This window comes from Octopus bimaculoides, chromosome 14 (assembly GCF_046866305.1).
Source record: "Octopus bimaculoides isolate indiv1 chromosome 14, ASM4686630v1, whole genome shotgun sequence".
NCBI lineage: Eukaryota > Metazoa > Mollusca > Cephalopoda > Octopoda > Octopodidae > Octopus > Octopus bimaculoides.
In genome coordinates this window covers 122,183-128,807 of record NC_142941.1, presented here as the reverse complement: position 1 = coordinate 128,807, position 6,625 = coordinate 122,183, and the positions used below count along the sequence as shown (strand labels likewise).

The 6,625-nt window shown below is 40.4% G+C and overlaps 1 long non-coding RNA gene across 4 annotated transcripts in view; it reads left to right on the top strand.

The window, feature by feature from the left end:
• LOC149132554 (uncharacterized) overlaps positions 1 to 6,625 on the top strand; it is a 299,591-nt gene that overhangs the window by 176,579 nt on the left and 116,387 nt on the right. The window lies entirely within an intron of this gene.

Here is a 6,625-nt window from a genome sequence, read left to right as displayed (position 1 = left end):
CTCGCACGCGCACTTTTTGTAGGATCGACCACTCGCGACTGCGAGTTCGGGACCGTGCTGCTTTAGTAGTACTATGGTATTCAAAGTTTAGTGTTCCCTGAAATTCCATTCTGAGCCGGAAAAGTTTTGTTTTCCTTAGGGAAAGTATAAACATGGCCAATACGCATCAACCTTTCACTTTCTACTTAATGTTATGCAAGTTAAAGTCGGCGAGCTGGCAGAACCGTTAGCACGCCGGGCGAAATGCTCTGCGGTATTTCGTCTGTCTTTATGTTCTGAGTTCAGATTCCGCCGAGGTCGACTTTGCCTTTCATCCTTTTGGAATCGATAAATTAAGTACCAGTTGCGTACTGGGTCGATCTAATCGACTGGCACCCTCCCCCAAAATTTTGGGTCTTGTGCCTAGAGTAGAAAAGAATATTCAAGTTAGTATTATCATATTTAATGCTGGAAGTATGAAATATTGGTTTCAAATTTTGGGGAGGACTAAGTCGATTACATCGCCCCCATTGTCCAACAGGTACTTATTTTATCGAAAGAATGAACAGTAAGACGGACGAAATGCCGCTAAGCATTTTGCCCGACATGCTAATGATTCTGTTGGCTTACCGCTGTGTGAGTATTAATTAATATTAAAGACAATTTATAATAAGCGCAGGCGTAACTGTATGGTAAGAAGCTCGCTTCCAAACCACATGGTTCTGGGTTCTGGGATCTGTCCCACTGCGTGGCACCTTGGCCAAATGTCTTCTACCAAAGCCGACCAAAGCTTTGAGAGTGGATTTAGCAGACAGAAACTGAAAGAAGTCCGTCGTACACACACACACACACGCACACGCACACGCACACGCACACACACACACACTAAACAAGAAACTTTATAAAGTTTTTCGTATACTTCATTTTCCGTCCCTATCCTCTGTAACTCAACGAACACTGAGCTAGATCCAACGATAATTATGTAACTACTGTTGATGGCGTCAGGGGTAGCCATTGGCAGTGTATGCGCTTCATCGGCGACTACGAGGAACACACCCAACACCTATATATGTTCTTTTTTTTTTGTTTCAGTTATTTGCCCGCGGCCATGCTGGAGTACCACCTTAGTCGAACAAATCAACCCCAGGACTTATTCTTTGTAAGCCTTCTATCGTTCTCTTTTGCCGAACCGCTAAGTTACGGGCACGTAAACACACCAACATCGGTTGTCAAGCGATGGAGAAGGGACAAACACACACATAAACACAAACACACAAATACATACATATATATATATATATATATATATATATATATATATATATATATATATACATACACACACGACAAGCCTCTTTCAGTTTCCGTCTAACAGATCCACTCACAAGGCTTTGGTTGGTCCGAGGCTATAGTAGAAGACACTTGCCCAAGGTGCCACGCAGTCGGACTGAACCTGGAACCATGCGGTTGAGAAGCAAGCTTCTTACTACACAGCCACACCTGCGCCTATTATATATATATATATATATATATAGTGTGTGTGCTTGTTCCACCACCATTGCTTGACAACCCGTGTTGGTGTGTTTACGTCCCCGTAACTTAACGGTTCACCAGGAGATTTAGATAGAATAAATATCATGCTTTAAAGAAGTACTGGAGTCGATCCTTCGACCAAATTTCTTGAAGGTGGTGCCCCAACATGGCCGCAGTCTAATGACTGAGTAAAAGTTAAAAAGAAAAAAGAATAATTAATGAATCGGTTGCATAAACTTTATCGTTTTCATATTTGTAAGATTATTTGAGCAACAAATACGCGACGTAATTCGGTCGACTTTGTGTCTTATTTGTCCTCATCAACAAAGTATAGACTTGATCGTAATTACTGAAGTAGTGATGAAGAAACCTCGAAGTAAATGTACAATATTATACACGAGAAAGTATGAAAATTAGCATATTTCAGATAATAAATTACTAAAGTTAATTACTGAAGCATATTATCCATATATATATATATATATATATATATATATATATATATATATATATATATATATATATAAAGGGTTGAAAACGCAGTTCAGTTAACGTTAATATGTCAAATTCAGTGAGTTACAAAAATAGAAGCAATTATACGGCCAAAGAAATACTTAAGTTTAATAATTAATATTTAATCATTTCATCAAGCACGAGTGAAAAGTTAGGGTTACGTAAGAATTCTTCAATGGTTAGGGAAACCGCTGTACCCGACAGATCGCAGCCTCATACCTCACGCTAACCTTTGGGTAACAATGAAAAATGGTCACGGGCTGTTTTCCAATAAGTATAAACTCTATTTCATGAAATGATTACTCTTCAGTTTGTACACTAAGCTCTATGTGCGTGTGCGTGCGCGCGTGTGCGTGTGTGCAACACACTAGCCACTAGGCCATGAACCCTCACGGGATGGTGGAACGGTTCCATTGCCAACTTAAAACCGCTATCCGTGCTACTCCTGATCGTCATCGTTAGTCCGAGTTTCTTCCCATCGTTCTATTGGAGGGTTGTTCAGCTGTTAAGGAGAATTTAGACTACTCTTCTGCTGAACTCTTATATGGCACCACTTTGGCACTTCCTGGCCAAATGATGGCGCCCGTCTCGACTTACCGAATGCGGATCTTGCATCTTACGTCAGGTCATTCTTTGCTGACCTGCCACCAATGCTTCCCCGCGCCCAGTCTGTTTCTTTTGCAGACCTCCGGATATTTCTAATTGAACTCACGTGTTTGTAAGAAATGATGCCGCCAAGGGACCGCTCACACCTCCCTACTCTGGTCCCCATCGTGTTCTTAGGAACTCACCGAAGCTGTTTACTGTGGACATTCACGGGGGAAAAAAAAGAGACGGTCTCTATCGATAAAGTTTAAAAAAGCCTTTTCTGAAACATTTATGCCACTTGCTGACACACCCATCATTCCACAAACACTGCCACCCCTCCCCCCCCACAAGCACCACCTCCACTCACCAAAACACCAACTACACAAATGCATTCTTCACCCTTACAGGACACGTTCTGGCAGATCGGTTCATTGGCCGAAGAAATTGTCTCAGACTATTTACACTTCTTAACTTTGTCTCACCAGTGACTGTTCCGGAGAATAGACTTATGTATGTTATAGACACCGCACTCATATTTCATCTCTTTCTGTATCATTGTGCATTTTCACACGTTTACTTACAAAGAAACACTATATATGTGTATATATATATATATATATATATATATATGAAGATAAGCAACAATAATTCAATAGGTTATAGCAGTACGTACGTTTCGTACAAGCTCCATTTATTCATGTAGTGAGAACACCACAGAATGTACAATGAAAATGTACTCCTCAGCTGCATAATGGAATTTCATTTTAGAAAGACATTTTGAAGATGTTTGCAAAAAACAAGAGTAAGAGAAGAAAACATACCATCTCGACTATGCTGCTGTTCAGCAGTTGCAAACATCTTCAAAATGTCTTTCTAAAATGGAATTCCATTATGCAGCTGAAGAGTACATTTTCATTGTACATTCTGTGGTGTTCTCACTACATGAATAAATGGAGCTTGTACGAAACGTTCGTACTGCTATAACCTATTGAATTTTTGTTGCTTATTTTCAAATTTTATTCACCAAATCTCTTGATTTTGTTTTTGGTTTTTTTACCCTACCAAATTCTGGTGCCTCAAACATTTTAAGTACCACATTTAATCTTTTGATTAAATCTATATTATATATATATACACATATATATATATATATATATATATATATATATATATATACATACATACGCAGCATACACACACATCTTTCAACAAGATTTTTGTATCATACTTCGTTCTGTTTGATTGGACATCTTTCTTTGATGAATGTTTCTTTTTACACATTTGCAATGTATATTTTCAATTGTTCTGCTATAGTTCGGATTCTGTCTATCATACATTTTGTTTTCTACGAGAACAGACACGTTTTTCTGCATGTTTCTTCCATGTTTGTACTCTTGCATTGTTTATACAACTGTTTTGCCGTGTTTCATTATTCTGTGCCCTTCTGTTGCGCACGTACGTTTCGCCTGCCTTCGTTTTGTTTGACCGTTTGCGGTTTAAGAGTCGGGGTGCTGTAGGCGCAGTTACCTCCCCTGACTAGCTGTCTAAATAGCTCACTACTAGGTGGCACAGCGTATAACTCTGAGGTTCCGGCACTCAGTCCTTTCTCTTTGTCATCGCGACAGCAGAGTGCAAGGACCTGACCTCATTAGCTCTTGCATAACACACGCAACAGCTAACAGACATTGAACGGATATGATACAGGATACACAGAAGCTGAACACTTCTAAATCCCTTTCGCGGTTTATTCAGCTTGTATATATTTGTGATCTGGAGTAAAAGGCATTTGAAAGCTACAGCTTGGTTTTGTGACTATTCATTGTACGAATGGCATCTTCTATTCTTCGAATGGCATCTTCTATTCCAGCTTTCTGAACGGAGTCGTTATCAGATGGTTTCACCACGGGAGACCACGACCATCCATAAACTAAAGCTACTGAGATTAACCACTATACATTAAATGATGTCCCAGATTCACTGTGTCTGGGGTGTTTATGGCTGAAACTTCTTTGATCATAGTGCCAGGATCCCGACTGATCTGGAGTAAACACCAACAACGTCCATAGCTATATTTTTGTTACATAATTAATCAAAGATCGATAAATACCTGGCTGATTGAGTGACTTTTCTATTGCTAGGCAACGAAACAACACTTGATCTCTCCTCCCCCTTTTCCGTCCCCCCTCTCTCCTTCCATTGTTCTTTGTGTCTATTTCTTCCCTCAAATTTCTATCTCTCTTTCATTTCTCACCAGACACTCTCCCCCTCTCCCTTCTGTTCTTTCCTTCTCCGTCTCCTACCGTCATTCTCTCTGTCTTAGCTTTCCGCAACTCTTCCTTTCTCAATTATGCTGCAGGTGGTGTGTGAGAGACAGAGAGAGAGATGAACAAAGCAGCACGGAAACACACACACACACACACACACATACATACATACACATGTACATATGAACGTATGTTTATGCACTGATATGTCTCTGTTCAAGTTGTATACATGACTGTTACCTTGTCGAAGGTTGTATACACACACACACACACATGCATGTATACACACGCGCTCACACGCACACGTGTGAAGATGGAGTTTGTTTGTTTTTTTTCAATGTAGTTGTCCAGGTGTTCTTTGAGCCTATCATTGATACTCCTAGAAGTCTCACCAATGTATGACTCTGCGTTAGTCGCGCAAGCTCCTTCTTGGCACTTGATCTGGTAGGACATACTGCACAATTATTTTGACAGATGATTCTATCAAACGGATATGATCTACATAATACAGATTTGATAGTCCTACCTGTCTTTTCTGCAACTTTGATCTTAAGGCCAGTTGTGTGCAGGATTTTCTTGAATGCCTTACTTAATACGTTCATAGGTGTAGCATCAACAAACATTACACTGTGAAACTTCTTGTTATCATACCAAGTATCGTTCTTATTTCTTTTGTTGGCCTCCCCCTCTAACCTATTCCAGAACTTGTTGCGGTACAGGGGCCATATACCGTTTTCAGCATCTCTTAGGATGCGTTCGAATTTTGTTTTCGTTCCATTGTACACCCTGGTTCTATCATGCTGTGTGTATCCGGAACGTTGCATTCGGAATATATGGTGCTGGATGTGTTGTTGTCGTTGTTGTGGTTGGCATAGTGGGGATACGTTCCTCATTACTCTAAGTCTGCCACGAGGATGTTGATTTCGGTAGTACTGGACATCGCTGGGTGGGACAAGCATATACAAGATTATTGCATGACAGATATTCGTCGGTACAAGTCAGGGTCAGGAAGAGGCCGAGTTCATATACATCCACATTTTTAAATATCATATTACTCTCACAAACTAACTGTATAGCAAAGTCTACATCAATAGAAGGATACAGGGATACCACATCCATGCTACCAACGATGTGGTCACTGAGGTCACATGTGTTGTTGCATTCGCGGATCCTGCTAAGGAGGTCTTCTGTACTATCACATACATCTGCAGATAATTCTATTAAGGGTCGTAGGAATTGCGAGAGAAAATATATTTTGTGGTTGTTAGCACTACAAACAGGTCGGGTAGGTGGCCCAAGTACATGATCTGTGTAGCTCTTTTCTTTACGAAGGTCATATAGGGGTGGGACTTCATTGTTAGTGGTTATGAAATTGTTCTTTGTACGTTTCCCAGACTGGATAATTATACCCCACATCCCCATGTGAGCATTAAGGACTTTTCTCTTGTCTTGATGGCTTGGGATAAAAATTGGCCCTTTCTCATCTTGTATGAGGAATGCCAAATGTGTGCATGCATTACCTGTCTAATAAGAAACTCAGACACTCTCATGTCCCTGACTGACTTGGAGGGATCCTTGTCAAACATCACCTGGATCTCACCAACAAATTCAGGAGTTCTTTTCTTATCAGAACGATCAGAGTGAGTTTTCCGAGCTGCCGTACCTTCAAGGTGTTATTTGGGTTAGGGTTAGGGAAACAACAAGGGGTCACCGGATGAAACCTATTTCCCTCTTATATTCTGTTTCGC